The 18,224-nt window shown below is 40.8% G+C and overlaps 1 protein-coding gene across 10 annotated transcripts in view; it reads right to left on the bottom strand.

Moving 5' to 3' along the window:
• TAC3 (tachykinin precursor 3) overlaps positions 1-18,224 on the bottom strand; it is a 161,158-nt gene that overhangs the window by 37,066 nt on the left and 105,868 nt on the right. The window contains exon 2 of one of the 10 annotated variants that reach the window (XM_058171542.1): positions 1,889-1,964. The exons of the other annotated variants lie outside the window; for them this stretch is intronic. The gene's annotated coding sequence lies outside the window, so the exon portion shown is untranslated. The remainder of the gene's footprint in view (positions 1-1,888; positions 1,965-18,224) is intronic. 10 annotated transcript variants of the gene reach the window in all.

The following is an 18,224-nucleotide window of genomic DNA, read 5'->3' as shown; positions in this document are numbered from 1 at the left end:
TTTACACAAGCACAGAATTTAAGGGAAAATTTTTATAAGATGTTTTATAGATGGCACTTAGATCCCAAAAAATTATCATGTATGTATCCTAATATCCAAGCGAAATGTTGGAGGTGTGATTGTGATGATGCTACATATTTTCATATTTGGTGGACTTGCAAGAAAATTAAGGTCTTTTGGATAAGAATTTGGTGGATTATTCAAAATGTACTGAAGAAGAAGATAAAGTTCCTGCCACAATTTTTCCTTTTGGGAATTATAACGGATTGTACAGGGATTGAGACTAAATTGATTCTGAATTTAATAACAGCAGCAAGACTGTTGATTGGACAATACTGGAAGAAAGAAGAGATACCTACAATAGAAGAATGGATATTGAAAGTTATTAATTTGGCTGAGATGGCTAAAATCTCAGCGTTTTTAAAAGACAATACGCAGGAAAGATATTTAATTGAATGGAAAAAATGGATTGATTATCTACAAAACAGATATCAGATTAAGAAATATCAGATTGCCTTTGAATAATTAGAAAGTTATTTTATGTAATGGGAGGGGTTGGGAGATGAAAAGCTTTGGATGTGGTTATTTGGATTGAAGGAAAATTTTATTCTATGTTTGGTTTATGTATAACAATACCTTGTGATTGACCCGGGAAGCGGGGGGGGGGTGGGTTTTGGGAGGGAGGGGGGAAAAAGGGGGGAAATGTTTTTGTTTTTTTAAAACTCTTTCAATAAAAAAAAAAAAAAGACATATCTATTCTTCCGAGCAGGACGGGCTTAAATAGGGTTTTTAAACATGGATTTTATGGATTTTATTGGGGTTTATTTTTATTTTGTATTGTATTTTAAATTTAGGCTATATTGAATAAGTTTTTTAAATAGTGTTTTTATTGTAATGTAATGTATTGTATTATTTTTATCTGCCTGTTCACCACCCTGAGTCCTTCGGGAGAAGGGCAGTATAAAAATTAAATAATAATTAAATAATTATATAATAATAATTATAATAATTATTATATAATAATTATTATAAAATTATTAATACCAGCAAATTACTTCGGAGAAAGACAGAAGGAAGGAGGTGTCTGTAGGGCACCACTTGGCAGCACATTACATTTGTGCAATCTGAAATGCTAAACCAATGGACCTATGTCTTCTGTTGAACACACAATCCACACATATAGACATATACACAACACACACACACACACATGGGGGGGAAGGGGAGAGGCTTCTTTCAAAGATCAGGTAATAACCAGAGAACAATCCTTCCACCCACTTGTCTCTTGTTGAATAAGCCAGAGTATGTCAGAAGCCAGTGAAAAGAGAAAACAAAGTGAACTCTATCAATCAATCCATGCACATACAGAGAGGAAAAAGAGAGAGAGATGCACTGAAGGGGGGAGGGGAGGAAGAGAGAGGGAAAACTAAAACACCTCCAAATCCACCTCTTGGGAGTTCTCCTGCTGACAAGAAGACAAGCTGTCATTACCTGAGTGTGACACTTCAGAGCAGAACATGCTTTATCAAATTTGACACAACTAATGGAGAGAGAGGAAAGAGCAAGTAGATGATCTGTGGGATCATGGAGGGGAGTATATAGGCTTCCTTGAAGCCTATATTCAGGGGGAGCCATATATTTACAAAAGGGTGTTTTCAACTCCCAGAGTTTTCTTCTGATACCACGGGACTTTTAAACTTCTGGAGATCAACACATTCTCTATTTATCCTGAGAACTGTAGTCCTGGGTGATTCTAGACAGCTGTCCTCGGAGTTGACTGAAAGACTCCCAGCTCCCTTGGAGAAGAAAAACAAGATGATTCATCATACCCTACTGAGACAAATATAGCTACTCAATCCACAAAGCTGTCTCATTAAAAAATATTTACCTTGCCACATGACACTTCCAGCCTTTCTGGAGATGTGCATCATCCCAGATGTGAGACAGGGCCACAGATCACTGAGCTGCAAAAGGTAGAGAAGATTTCTCTGCAGAAAACCAAAGTCTGGGCTACATTGGCTGCCCTAGATAAGTCATAACTTCCCAGATTAACCTATGTTCTTTTATGGTTCTATTGAGGAAGGACTGAATATAATGTCCAACACATTCTTGCAAGCATATAAAAAAAACATAGATCATTTTCCCCTCTTCCAACTGATAACACTTCAATGTCTGGCGTTTTCCTGTAAAAGCTCTATGATGTTTCAGATTTTGACCCATCAACTTTTGTTCCTATCAGCCATGTACCTATGTGGGTGTACGTACAATACGAAATTTCGCTAAGAGGATATTATCATCGGTTGGAACCTAATTAATGCAAGTAAGAGAAAATCACTACATCACCCAAATATTAATAATCAACTGCACACCAAAGCACTCTTGGTAAAAAAAATTGGAATCAGTGGGATTGGATCACAAACTAATTGACCGAAAACTTCATTAAAACACTTTAAAATTTTAAAAACATTAAAATTGAAAGACAAAAAGGGCAAATATAAAAAGTGGAAAGAGGGGCAAATAACTAAGGCAGAATATCAGCAAATAGCCCGAGCCTGTAAAGATGAAGTGAGGAAAGCTAAGGCTCACAATGAACAAAGGCTAGCGACAAAAGTAAAAATAACAAAAAGCTTCTTCCAACATGTTAAAACAAGAAAAAGTCAAGGAAACAATTGGCCCATTGCTGGGAGAAAGTGGCAAGAAGATGACAAGCAACAGGAGAAAGCAGATCTACTTAACTCATTTTTGCATCTGTCTTTACACAAAAGGAAAAAACAATCCAACCTATCAAAAACAGCACCACAAAAAACAGATTAGAAACACAAGTTAAAATAGGGAAGAAAATGGTAAGTGAACACCTGTCTACCCTAGACGAGTTCAAATCACCAGGACCGGATGGATTACACCCCAAGGTTCTGAAGGAACTGGCAGACATGATCTCAGAACCACTGAACTATATCTTTCAAAGATCCTGGAGCACAGGGGAGCTGCCAGAGGACTGGAAAAGAGCTGATGTAGTTCCCATCTTCAAAAAAGGAAAAAAAACAGATCCAGGAAACTACAGACCTATCAGCCTGACCTCAATACCGGGGAAGATTCTGGAAAAGATAAAGCAACAAATCACCGAACACCTAGAAGCAAACAAAGTAATAACCAAAAACCAACATAGGTTTGTCAAAAACAGATCATGCCAGACTAATCTTATTGCATTCTTTGACAAAATGACAAAATTAGTAGACCAGAGGAATGCTGTCGATATAATTTACTTGGACTTAAGTAAAGCATTTGATAAAATAAACCATAACCTACTACTAGATAAAGTAGAAAAATGTGGCTTAGACAGCACCACCACCAGATGGATTCGTAACTGGCTGACCAACCGCACTCAACATGTAGTCCTGAAAGGAACTACATCCACATGGAGGGAAGTATGCAGTGGAGTACCCCAAGGCTCTGTTTTAGGCCCAGTACTCTTCAACATCTTCATCAATGACTTGGACGAGGGGATAGATGGGGAACTCATCAAATTTGCAGATGACACCAAGCTGGCAGGAATATCCAACACTCCAGAAGATAGGCTCAAGTTACAGAAAGATCTTGACAGACTTGAACATTGGGCGCTATCTAACAAAATGAAATTCAACAGTGAAAAAAGTAAGGTTCTACATTTAGGCAAAAAAACCAAAATGCACAGGTACCAGATATGTGGTACCTTGCTCAATAGTAGTACCTGTGAGAGGGATCTTGGAGTCCTAGTGGATAACCATTTAGATATGAGCCAGCAGTGTGCAGCAGCTGCTAAAAAAGCCAACACAGTTCTGGGCTGCATAAACAGAGGGATAGAATCAAGATCACGTGAAGTGTTAGTGCCACTTTATAATGCCTTGGTAAGGCCACACTTGGAATATTGCATCCAGTTTTGGTCGCCATGATGTAAAAAAGATGTTGAGACTCTAGAAAGAGTGCAGAGAAGAGCAACAAAGATGATTAGGGGACTGGAGGCTAAAACATATGAAGAACGGTTGCAGGAACTGGGTATGTCTAGTTTAATGAAAAAGACTAGGAGAGACATGATATCAGTGTTCCAATATCTCAGGGGTTGCCACAAAGAAGAGGGAGTTGGGCTGTTCTCCAGAGCACCTGAGGGTAGAACAAGAAGCAATGGGTGGAAACTAATCAAGGAGAGAAGCAACTTGGAGCTAAGGAGAAATTTCCTGACAGTTAGAACAATTAATCAGTGGAACGACTTGCCTGCAGAAGTTGTGAATGCTCCAACACTGGAAATTTTTAAGAAAATGTTGGATAGCCATCTGACTGAGATGGTGTAGGGTTTCCTGCCTGGGCAGGGGGTTGGACTAGAAGGCCTCCAAGGTCCCTCCCAACTCTGTTATTATATTATTATTATATTACTTCTTAAGGGTAGAGTCGTAAACACACTTATTGAGTAATAAATCCCATCGGCATTCAGAATAGCTCAACAGGCCCCTCCGGGTGGGGTGGAGAGTTTGCTGCAACAAAACCTTCCAAGTGTCTTAAGGCACCTGAAAGACTTATTACTTTTAGTACTGTATAAATGTAGTGAATAACGATTCATTTCGGCAACCATTTAGGTAATGTTATGTGGCAATAAATCCCATTAAAATGTAGGTCTCACTTCCTTTTAAACATGCCAAAGCAGCAAACTCTAAACAAATGCTGATTTGAAAATGCAAAAACACAGTCTGTAATTATACAGTAGCCACATGGCGTCGATGCTGAGGCTCAGGTAAAGAAGTGCTAATTCTTCAATATTAGTCTTTTAACCCTCCAAGAGATTGGTTTTCTCTCTTTAAAAACATGTTGTCATATTACACATTGGGTCTGGGAGTAATATTCATTTAACTTACTTCGAATTAGAGATAAATTGTTCAGGATTACACTATAATTCATCTCTAACATTCCTACACAGAAGGAATTAGAAGTTTTGAGGACTGCCAGTATTTCGGCAGTTAAAATAAGGAGGTACTAATGATTAATCTTCTAGTACTGATATACTGCTCACATTACGAGGGAATTTTATATGAACAAGCTGAATAGGAGAGGAACAGGCTGTCTATAAAAAAATAGCCAGAAAAGAACTTAACAGGTGCCCTATGGTGATGAAGAGATCAAGAAGGCCACTCTTGTAATAGCAATTTATTCCTTTCTTTCAAATATGCTCGTCATACCATTGAGGGAATTCCTGTGTTCTATAAAAGCTCAAACAATTCCCAAGTAACAAGTCTATAGTCTTCTTTGTCATGGTAGGATGGTAACTCACCCCAGAGAAGGTAGCTCATGTTATCCCCAATTTATGACTGTTTAAAGTCCTTGACTTATGATCTACTTGGAAAAAAGGAGTTATGACCCGTTCCAAAATTCTGATAAGTTGCCCCCTCCCACAATCACATGATCACACCGGGCGTTCAACAACATGATCACTTTGACAGCCATTTGCAGCATCCTCCAGTCACATTTCATAATGCCTTTTATGACCGTTTTGCCAAAACCCAGTTCTGGTTTTCGATGAAACTGTGCCACAGGGAACAGTGTGTTCGCTTAATGACCATTTAATAATGGTCACGTTTGTTTTTTATGACCGCCATGTTCACTTAATGACTGCTGCGAAAAAAGTTATAATAATCAGGTACCTGACCTATTTTACAACCGTCATGATATACAACTATAGTGGCCAGGCTCAATTACAGTTGTATGTCAAGGACCACCTGTAATGTCTCCTTACATACTAACTGATAACTTTCCCACCAATAGATGCTATAGGTATGAACAGATCAATATGTTGAATAAAAGTCAAGACATTCACACAGTGCCCCTCAACACCATGATTAAATAAATGTCAGTATAATGGGATAATCTCAGAAAGCTTCTTCTCCTTTGGAAAGTTTTGGAAGCAGTTTAATTCTCTTCCACTAGATTAAATGAAGACCCGGAGGAACAAATGATGCGGAACCATTCCTCTGCATGGTGCGTATTCTCACTTTTCTTTAGCTTTGTTCAGATCCACCTGGGGTATGAAGGGCAGCCTGATCGTTTTATTATTATTTTCAGTATTTTTATCCTGCTCTCCATCTCACAAGGCTGACAGGACAACTTACATAAGTCAATTTGCACAATAATATATCATTACAGCCGTTATTATCTATTTACAAAGGCGGCAATTAGTTTTCTGCTTCTTCTTCTCCTGTTCAGAAGGTGGGTGGTTCTAAAGATTTCACTAAAGAGAGACAGAGCCCAGATCCTCCTGATGAAACTGCACCAGGTAAAGGGGAAAAATGGGTTCACCTTGACATTGTTTTTGACAACCACAATTGCAGGATCTGATTAAAATAAAAAAGAAATTAAAATAGAAAGGAAAAACTGAGCTCTTCTCTTAGCTCCATAGCCAGGGGTGAAATTCAGCCGGTTCTATCCAGCTAGGCCGAACTGGTAGCAGCTGCTGCGGGAGGCTCCGCCTACCACGCAGATGTCATGACATTGCTTTTTTGTGATATTTTAACCCTCTGCACATGTGTAGACGACGGCGTGCGCACATTTACAAATCGGTAGGGAAGGTAAGTCAATTTCACCCCGTCCATAGCATTGCAAGGAATGGATGACACCCTGATAGATTTTCCATTTGTACATCATTGAATATACAGTGAATATTCCAGGCTCACAATAATGTAGAATAACAATAAACAACAAAAACATCTGCAATAGAAGATCTAAATTAAAATGACCACAGTAAAGGTACGGAACAGGCTGGCAGAACTTTAAAGGAAAAAGAGCCATATTGGCACCTGTATAGGTAGTCTTTGACTTACAACTGGCTGTTTAGTGGACATACACAGTTATGAAAGAGTTCCTCAGCGCACTTACAACCTGGTTCCAAAGTCGTGACAGCTAGGCCCTCCCCTGAACTGCATTTCAGGTATTTAGCAACCAGCCCTTATTTTGGGCCATTTGCAGTGTCCTGTGGTCACCTGACTGTATTTTATGATGTTTTTGTCCAAAACTGTCATTTATTTCTAGTTTTTGGCAAAATTGGCCACTAGCAAATAATTGGCTCTCTTAATGACCATAGCACTTAACAAACACAGTGGTCATTTAATGACTATGGTGGTCACTTAACAATCATTGCAAAAAAGTCAAAACAATTGGGTTGTTTTATGACCATCGTTACTTATAACTGTAATGAGCAGGTTCCTTTACGGTCATAAGTTGAGGACTACCTTTAATGGTCTGAGAGAATGTCCTTGAGAGACAAGGGGAAGAAGAGCCACTGACTAGACAGCAATAGTCTTCATCCTATTTTTATATTATATACAAAGTCAACTTATTGCCCCCAACAATCTGGGTCCTCATTTTACCTACCTTATAAAGGATGGAAAGCTGAGTCAACCTTGGGCCTGGTGGGACTTGAACCTGCAATAATTGCAGGCAGCTGTTGTTAATAACAGGCTGTTTAGCAGCCTGCGCCACTCAAGGACCCATTTGGCAGTGTGGCATCAGCGAGGGATCCATCAATGTCCATGAGGCCTAGAGGTGCTTAGCAGCCTGTCTTTAAGAGTAGAAATGACTGTGGAAAAACTAGGCTTTGGTAGCAGATCCTTCCTGGCAGTGGTAACATTTGGTGGCAGTGGATTGGTTAGTTCTCAAACAACACTAGTAGCTGTTGTTGAAGTCAGATACAGAATAAAAATAGAGAGTTGTAATACATCAATTTGCACCTTCAATACACAGTTCTATTTACTATGGAACCTCCTTCCTGCAAAAAAACAGCTCAAGCCAACACTCCTATCTATCAATGATAGGGGTGAAAAACAAATATTTCCAGCTCTCAAAATCAGTTCTTTCTGTGAAAGTCAAATGTGAATCAGACAATTGCCACCCAATTTATCAGTAAAGCAAAGAGAAATCAGGGGAGAGGAGGAGCTGCCAAATCAGTTGTACAGATTGAATCTTCCAACTGTAAAGATAAAAGTCTCTAGCACTGTTTCCCCCCCCCCCCACAAAAAAAATAATAGGCTGCCTGAATAAAAGTAGAATATTAAGGAAAAAATTATGTCAGGAGAATTAACTGGGAAGTGCCGTGTGCGCATGCCACCACTATCTTGGGATTTGATGCTAGCGCAGATGGTCTCCTGCTTGCCAGCAAATTGGTTCCAAAAGCTTAAAATGAGAATGCAGTGAAACTATGAGTGCAATACATCCAATATATTATGTCCAGTGGAGTCCAGAAGAAAGACAAAGAAGTATGCAGTAAATGCCAAACTAGGAGGAAGAAATTTGTTCGAAAGATACATTTTGTGAATCTGCTTCCCTTTCTACATATCTTTGTTGAGGATGAATGACTAATTCTCCAAGGGCTTCAAAGATCTGCCAAATCCCAAGAGCCTCACTGTCTTTTCCTTTATCAAAGAAAGAGACAGCCTGAGGAGGTGGGGATGTGTATTTTGAGCTGCTTAAAATGAATTGAGATTTCTACTGGCTGAATGATATGAGAATATGTTTTCAATTAAGCAACATATGTAAGAGGCCAGTTCTGAGAGATGGAAACAGGACATCCGCAAAACGACTACTTCTGTTACTGAGAAGGGCTTTTTCAGGCTTCTCGTCTGAACGGAGAAACCCTTCCAGATTTGGAACAGATCACGTCCATTTGCACTTATGATGCAATCAGCCATCTTCGAGTCCTTCCCTTATTTATTGCCATTATAATACTTTATGTAAAAGTTGGTGTGATTTACAACTCACAACAGCATACAATTAGGACAGGACATACCATACACAGAGCTAACCTACTTCTGTCTCCCAATTAAAAATTAGGAATTTCCATGTATAGAAGGAATGTCCACAACTAGATGGCAGTGTGTGTGTGTGTTTGTGTGTTTGTTTACTTCACAGAGGTGGCAAAGGAGAAACTCAGAGTTAGAAATATAACATAGAAAATGTTTGATCTTTGCCCAAGCAGCATTTTCTGACTCAGTAATTCCCCCCTAGCTGAGATTCTTAATTGGAGAGAAGATATACGGAGCATACAAAACATTTGCCAGACCTATTCTTGAATACAGCTCTTCCGTCTGGAACCCATACCACATCTCTGATATTAATACAATTGAACGTGTCCAGAAATATTTTACTAGAAGAGTTCTTCGCTCCTCCGTAAACAACAAAATACCATATGCCACCAGACTTGAAATCCTGGGATTAGAAAACTTAGAACTCCGCCGACTCCGACATGACCTGTGTTTAACACACAGAATCATCTATTGCAATATCCTTCCTGTAAAAGACTACTTCAATCGCAATAATACAAGAGCAAACAATACAATAATACAAGAGCAAACAATAGATTCAAACTTAATGTCAAGCGCTTCAAACTTGATTGCAGAAAATATGACTTCTGTAACAGAGTTGCTTGGAACTCATTACCTGACTCTATAGTCTCTACTCAAAATCCCAAAATCTTCAACCAAAAACTGTCTACTTTTGACCTCACCCCATTCCTAAGAGGACTATAAGAGCACATTCATAAGAGCACAAATGTGCCTACGGTTCCTGTCCTATTGTTCCTTTTGATTATATCAAATTAACATAGTTATTCATTCTTTTGCTTATATATATATTTTTCTTATATGATGTGTTGTTGTTTTACGTCAATGTTTGTATACTGTTGTGACAAAATGAAATAAATAAATAAATAAAAAAGATAAATAGGCATGGAAGGAGGATGCTATTCCACTTAGGATTACAGTGGCTTAATTAATTAAAGACTTTCTCTAAGTGCATCACACACCCTCATTTGTTCACTTCTTATAGAATTATAGAATAAAAATATATCTTGATAATAGTCTGATCTAATACTATTGCCAGTGCAGGAATCCATTATTACAAATCCCAAGAAATGGCCAATCATCCATCTTCTATTTTCACACCTCTAATAAAGAAAGTGTCCTACTTCCTCCCCCCCAAAAAAAGGCCTCCATAGATATCACGTAGACTTTACTATACATATTTTTTAATATTTCTTCTTCCAGAGATTCCTGAGATTTTTTTTTTCTCTAGTGCAGCAATGGTAAAATTTAGTCTTGTGAGATCTTGGATAAAATTGCCACTGATAGGATTCCAGAATTCTCAGTCATTCTTTCCCCCTGAGGTTTGCAAAAGAATGAAGCCAGTAATCCTAACATATAAAAACCTCTGCCAGATTCCATTAGATTTGCAAGATGCTATAAACTATTCCAACAATGGGTAACCTGCCTCTGCATCCATATCTTCAGGTATAGTTTGCAAGCTGCTTTTCAGAGTTTCAGGATTTTGCTGGCAGGAAAGGAAATATTCTCCATAACGACAGTGAATTCAGAGCCATGGGAATTCCTTGGAATGCAGAGATGAGCAATACGGGCAAGAAAAAAATTCCAGGAATTTAGTTTTAGTGAATCCTTGGTCACTAAATGGCTGTTCGACTGTTAGTGATCAGTGGCTGTGTGTGAGCACCAAGAGTAGCTGACTTTTAACTTGAGAAACTCTTTCCCTAAGCAATCCCTGCCTGGGATTACTTTGTTCATGTCAGGAGTATAAATTAATGCTGCAGTTCATTTAACTGCCTCGTTCCAGTTTATCAGGGCTCTGTTATCAATACGGTATGTGGGAGAGGCAGATATGGCGGAAGGGGGGGGGCACATCAGGTTTTGGGGGTACGCCCTCGCTATTTAAGAGCGATCGCGTGCTCCAACCCCCCAGAATTTTCCCGTTCCCCGAGTGGCCAGAGTACCCGGGACTTGGGCCTTCAGCTGATGTTATGCAATGCAAGGTCCGTGATTAATAAAGCCCCCCTGATTTCAGATCTAATTCAGGAAGGGACCACGGACGTTATGGGCATTACGGAAACCTGGTTGGGCACTGAAGGGGGGGTTCCCCTGGTAGAGATGTGCCCATCAGGTTTCCGAGCATTCCATCAGCCGAGGGCCCAAGGTAGGGGTGGCGGGGTGGCGGTTATTATTAGGGAGAGTCTGGAACCGAGGGAGACCACTGTGCCTCAGATAGCTGGGTGTGAAACCCTCTATGTGAAGTGGGGTCGTAGGACTCAGGTGGGCTTGTTGATCACGTACCTGGCTCCTTGCTGCGTGACAACAGCCCTGCCTGAGCTGTTGGAGTTGTTGGCCGGGTTGGCAGTTGAAACCCCTAGACTGTTGGTCATGAGGGATTTCAACTTGCCATCAACTGGCACAGCATCCTCGATCGCTCGGGAGTTCATGGCTTCCATGTCGGCCATGGACCTGACTCAATTAATTGATGGCCCTACTCACATTGGGGGTGGCACCCTAGACTTGGTTTTTATCTCTGGCCAGTGGTTGAATGATCTGATTTTGAATGATTTACTTATTGAGCCTTTGTCATGGTCAGATCATTTTCTCCTTCGTCTGGACTTTCAGACTGCTACCCACCACCGCAGGGAGACGGAACCAATGCGTTGGTTCCGTCCCAGGCGCCTGATGGACCCTGAGAGGTTCCTGACGGAGCTTGGGCCATTTTCCGAGAACCTGGCCCACGGCACAACTGAAGAGCTAGTCGCGGCCTGGGAACAGGCCGCGGCTGGAGCTTTGGACCGTGTCGTGCCTTTGCGGCCTCTGACCCGGCGTCGATCTCAACCAGCTCCTTGGTTCTCCGAGGAGCTGAGGGAGATGAAACGCCGGAGAAAACGCCTAGAGAGTGTCTGGAGATCCAGCCATTCTGAGGCTGACCGGACACTAGTTAGGTCCTATAGCAGGACCTACCTAGTGGCACTGAGGGATGCGAAACGTTCCTACGTTTCCTCCCTCATTGCGTCGGCAGATAACCGCCCGGCCACCCTGTTTCGGGTGACCCGTTCTCTCCTTCCACAGGAGGCGGAGGACCCCACAAGGCGTGCCGAGGAGTTTAACGGTTATCTATACGATAAAATCGTTCAGCTTCGGGACGGATTGGATCAAAATTGGGTAGATCCAGACGAGAGTTCCGAGACCCGTCTTGTTGAGGTGGTTTGGGATGATTTTGACCCTGTGACTCCCGAGGACGTGGACAGGTTGCTGGGAAGACTGAATGCCACCACATGTTTACTAGACCCGTGCCCCTCCTGGTTGGTGCTGGCCACACAGGAGGTGACACGAGGCTGGCTCCAGGGGATTATTAATGCTTCTCTGTGGGAGGGGATCTTTCCCGCTGCCTTGAAAGAGGCGGTGGTGAGACCTCTCCTCAAGAAGCCTTCCCTGGACCCGGCTGTTTTAGGTAATTATCGTCCGGTCTCCAACCTTCACTTTACGGCGAAGGTTGTAGAGAGTGTGGTGGCACGTCAGCTATCCCAGTACCTGGATGAAACCGTCTATCTAGACCCGTTCCAGTCTGGCTTCCGGCCCGGATACAGTACGGAGACGGCTTTGGTCGCGTTGGTGGATGATCTCTGGAGGGCCAGGGATAAGGGTTGCTCCTCTGCCCTGGTCCTATTAGACCTCTCAGCGGCTTTTGATACCATCGACTATGGTATCTTGCTGCGGCCGGTTAGAGGGGTTGGGAGTGGGAGGCACCGTTTATCGGTGGTTCTCCTCCTACCTCTCTGACCGGACGCAGACGGTGTTGACAGGGGGGCAGAGATCGACTCCGAGACGCCTCATGTGTGGGTGCGTGAGGATCGATTCTCTCGCCTCCTGTTCAACATCTACATGAAGCCACTGGGTGAGATCATCAGTGGATTTGGGGTGAGATACCAACTGTACGCTGATGACTTTTTCCACCCCAGGCCACCCCAGAAGCTATCAAGTACTGTCCCGGTGTCTGAGGCCGTACGGGTCTGGATGGGGAGGAACAGGCTCAAACTTAATCCCTCCAAGACGGAGTGGCTGTGGATGCCGGCACCCCGGTACAGTCAGCTGCAGCCGCGGCTGTCTGTTGGGGGCGAGTCATTGGTCCCGATGGAGAGGGTGCGCAACTTGGGCATGCTCCTGGATGGGCGGCTGTTTTTCGAAGACCATTTGACAGCCGTCTCCAGGAGAGCTTTCTATCAGGTTCGCCTGATCCACCAGTTGCGCCCCTTCCTGGACCGGGATGCCCTATGCACGGTCACTCATGCTCTCGTTACCTCTCGTCTGGACTATTGCAATGCTCTCTACATGGGGCTCCCCTTGAAGAGCACCCGGAGACTCCAGCTAGTCCAGAATGCGGCTGCGCGGGTTATTGAGGGAGCAGTTCGGAGCTCCCATGTAACACCTATCCTGCGCAGACTGCACTGGCTGCCTGTTGTCTTCCGGGTGCGCTTCAAGATGTTAGTTACTACCTTTAAAGCACTCCATGGCTTAGGACCTGGATACTTACGGGACCGTCTACTGCCAACGTCTATCTCCCAATGACCGGTGCGCTCTCACAGAGAGGGGCTCCTCAGGGTGCCGTCAGCCAAGCAATGTCGGCTGGCGGCCCCCAGGAGAGCCTTCTCTGTGGGGCTCCTATGGAGCAGGCTTCCCCTGGACTCCGACAAATACCTGACCTTAGGTCCTTCCGCCGCGAACTTAAAACCTACTTATTTCGTCTTGCTGGACTCGCTTAAATTTTATATTATTAAATTGATTTATGGGTTTTAAATTTTTTAGTAAATTTTAGAGGGAATATATTTATCTATAAGTAGCCAAATTAAATAGGTTTTTTAAGGGTTGTTTTTAGTTTTGTATTGTTGTTCTCTTTCTGTATTTTATTTGTGGCTGTACACCGCCCTGAGTCCTTTGGGAGAAGGGTGGTCTATAAATAAAAATATTATTATTATTATTAATATTAAACAACTAACTGTTGGGATTTCTGGCCTATCTATTAAAGGCAATCTTTCAAATTGCCATTCCTCTCTAATGCAGGGGTTCCCAACCTTTGCAGCTTGGCAGCCCGGAAGGGGTTGGGGGAGGAGAGGGGAACTGGGTCTCACAAGCACCTAGCTCCACTTTTGCAAAGAGATTGCTCCCTTGAAGCCTTTCAGCCGTTTGCAAAAGCTTTTGGTGCGGAGAAGGCTTTGGTGGGGTGGGGGGTGCAGTCTTGCGCTCCTTCAGACTTACTGAGGCTCCTGACGCTCCAAAAGCAGATCAGGAGCCCTGCGCAGGCAGCCTCGGGGAATTAAAATTAAAATTAAATTAAAATTAAAACAACAAAATACCTTATACCACCAGACTTGAAATCCTGGGATTAGAAAACTTAGAACTCCGCCGACTCCGTCAAGACCTGTGCTTAACTCATAGAATCATCTATTGCAATGTCCTTCCTGTTGAAGGCTACTTCAGCTTCAATCGCAATGATACAAGAGCAAACAATAGATTCAAACTTAATGTTAACCGCTTCAATCTTGATTGCAGAAAATATGATTTTTGTAACAGTGTTGTTAACGCTTGGAACACACTGCCTGACTCTGTGGTCTCTTCTCAAACTCCCAAAAGCTTTAACCAAAAACTGTCTACCATTGACCTCACCTCACTCCTAAGAGGACTATAAGGGGCATGCATAAGAGCACAAAAGTGCCTACCGTTCCTGTCCTAATGTTTCCTTTCATTATATCAAATTATATAATTATTACATACTTTTGCTCATATATATGCTTATATGATATTTTGCTGATTTATGTTGATGTTTGTGTATACTATTGTGACAAAATTTTAAAAAATTAGTAAAGCTGAGCAGGGCACATTCGACCTACTCAGCCTCTGCTCTCACCGCTCTGCTTTTGGGGCATCGGGATCAGGTGGCTTGGCAGCCCAACTATGGGGGTTGGGAAGAGGGGAACTGGGTCACACAGCTCCACTCATGCTAGAGAGAAGCATTTGGATGCCTCTCATGCGAGTGGAGCTGTTTGTGCGGCCCAATTCTGAATAGGACACGGACCAGTAGGTGGCCACGGTCTGGGGGTTGGGGAGCCCTGCTCTAATGCATCCATCCTGCACAGAACTGTAGTTCCTAAGCTAGTGGAAATGACTCCGTTTCAGGAATTGATGAGAGATATGTTTCTCAAGTCTCTCAAATTTTAAGAGGTGGGGACTTCAATTCCCAGAATTCCCCAAACAGGCTGGAAGTTGAAGTCCACAGCTCTTAAAGTTGCCAAGTTTGGGAAATCCTGCCCTAAACGATCCCCCTGAACAAGTAAAAAGACCCAAAAACAAACTGACATCATTTCTAAACAGCTTTATTAAAGTGAACAAATCAGTTCTGTCCTATTTTTATTTTGTTTTGTGATGAAGATTCGGTCAGCCACAAACTCAAGCTGGAGACGTTTTTCCCTTATATATTAGAACTACCTGTCCGTCACCCTTAGAAACTCTTAAGTGATTTCTAACTTGTCTACATTACGGCCTGTGAGTTTTATCTTCATGGGGCTAATGACAGCATAAGAGCTCCCATGTTTTTTCCCCTTTGTTCCAGAATAATAAAAATCCATCATTGAATCGGTTTGCCATCGGTTTCCCAGCAGGCTAATAAAAGTGCTAATGGTGAAAAAGAGAGAAAGAGGCAACTCAAGCGCGACACTGAATTGATAGAAGGATAAACTTCCCAGAGCTATCCCTTAATTCTGCCTCTTATCTTTGGATTTTTGTTAAGAAAGAAAGAAAACTGGAGAAAAAGTTAGGGTAGGATTATCCAGGTGTCTTTTCATAATCTTCAAAGCAGAGATTTACAGAATAGTAGTAGTTTACCCTCATCTACAATCCAGGCAAATGCAACTCAAAACCTCATGTATTTTCAGGAGTTTCTGTTATCAGCCCAGTCTCACACAGTTTGAAATTAATGTAAAATTTCCCATCTGGAAATTTGTCAGATTCAGATAACCAAGAAAGCCAGTGAGCTAAGTGGCCTCTAATATTATCAATTCCGACACCTCAATTTTAATTCAGAAGAGCTATTGCCAGTTGAGCAGCTTTAACTCTGGATTGAATTATTTTATGAGTTCCCCATTTTATTTTATTTTTTTTATTTTTTTTTTTATTGAAAGAGTTTTAAAAAAACAAAAACATTTTCCCCCTTTTTTCCCCCTCCCTCCCAAAAAAAAAACAAAACACCCCTCCTCCCCACCCCCGGCTTCCCGGTCAATCACAAGGTAAAGTCCAATCCAAATAACCACATCCAAAGCTTTTAGTCTCCCAACCCTCCCATTACATAAAATAACTTTCTAATTATTCAAAGGCAATCTGATATTTCTTAATCTGATATCTGTTTTGTAGATAATCAATCCATTTTTCCATTCAATTAAATATCTTTCCTGCGTATTGTCTTTTAAAAAGCTGAGATTTTAGCCATCTCAGCCAAATTAATAACTTTCAATATCCATTCTTCTATTGTAGGTATCTCTTCTTTCTTCCAGTATTGTCCAATCAACAGTCTTTCTGCTGTTATTAAGTTCAAAATCAATTTAGTCTCAATCCCTGTACAATCCATTATAATTCCCAAAAGGAAAAATTGTGGCAGGAACTTTATCTTCTTCTTCAGTACATTTTGAATAATCCACCAAATTCTTATCCAAAAGACCTTAATTTTCTTGCAAGTCCACCAAATATGAAAATATGTAGCATCATCACAATCACACCTCCAACATTTCGCTTGGATATTAGGATACATATATGATAATTTTTTGGGATCTAAATGCCATCTATAAAACATCTTATAAAAATTTTCCCTTAAATTCTGTGCTTGTGTAAACTTAACATTTCTAACCCAGATTTTCTCCCATGTTTCCAACATTATTGGTTCCTGAATATTCTGTGCCCATTTTATCATACAATCCTTTACCAAATCCTTTTCCGAATCTATTTCAAGCAACACATTATACAATCTCTTTATATGCTCCTGGGTCTGATTTCTAATTTGCTTTATTAAATTTTCCTCCCTTTGCATTATACCAATTTTTTGATCTTCTTTCCATTTAGCACTTATTTGCCCATATTGAAACCAAGTATAATTCCTCCCTTCTTCATTTAATACCTGTAATGATTTTAATTGCAATCTACCTCCTTCAGCATACAAAAGTTCTTTATATGTAATCATTTCCTGTTTCTGTTCTATATTTATATTCTCTATTGCATGTCTAGGGCTCGCCCATATAGGAATCTTGTAATCTAATTTATAGGAATATTTATTCCAGACCAAAAGAGCACTTCTCAACACATGATTCTTAAAAGCCCTATCCACTTTTTTCCATAAAATAAGTACGCATGCCATCCATATAACAAGTCATAACCTTCTATATTCAAAATTCTTTCCTCTGTTAAGTTAAACCAGTCACTTATTACTGAAAGGGTTACTGCTTCATAATATAGTTTAAAGTTAGGCATTCTTAAACCACCTCTTTCCCGTGAGTCCTGTATTATTTTCATTTTAACCTCGCCTTTTTACCCTGCCATATAAATTTATTAATCCCAATCTGCCAATCTTCCAAATTTTTATCCTTTTAATTATAGGTATCATCTGGAACAGAAACAAAAATCTAGGTAACACATTCATTTTAATAGCCGCAATCCTTCCCAATAGGGATAACTGCAATTTCTTCCAGCCACTCATATCATTCTGAACTTTTTGCCATAGCAAGTCATAATTATTCTTATAAAGTTTCTTGTTCGATGAGCTAATATAGACCCCTAAATATTTAACCTTTTTTACTACCTCAAATCCTGTCATTTCCTCTAGTTTTTGTTTCTGTTGTATAGACATATTTTTAATTATCACTTTTGTTTTATTCTGATTTATTTTAAATCCTGATACCTTTCCATATTTATCAATTACTTCCAACAAAAATCTACTTGAATTTATAGGATTTGTTAACGTAACCACTACATCATCTGCAAAAGCTCTAACTTTGTACTCATATTGTCTAATCTTAATTCCTCTATTTTCATTAATTCTCGTATTTTATCTAATAATGGTTCCAGAGTCAAAACAAACAATAATGGTGATAAGGGACATCCCTGTCTTGTTCCTTTCGCAATCTTAATAACTTCTGTCAAACTACCATTTACTATAATCTGTGCTGTTTGCTCTCCATAAATCGCTTTAATTATTCTAATAAAACAGTCTCCAAATTGCATTTTCTCTATTAATTTAAATAAAAAATCCCAATGCAATCGATCAAAGGCTTTCTGCATCCAAAAAATAAGTGCTGCTGAAGTATTCTTCTTTCCAAATATTCCAATATATTAATAATCTGTCTAACATTATTC

The sequence above is a fragment of the Ahaetulla prasina genome, chromosome 2 (genome assembly GCF_028640845.1).
Source record: "Ahaetulla prasina isolate Xishuangbanna chromosome 2, ASM2864084v1, whole genome shotgun sequence".
Classification (NCBI taxonomy): domain Eukaryota; kingdom Metazoa; phylum Chordata; class Lepidosauria; order Squamata; family Colubridae; genus Ahaetulla; species Ahaetulla prasina.
This window is presented reverse-complemented; position numbering and strand designations above follow the sequence as displayed.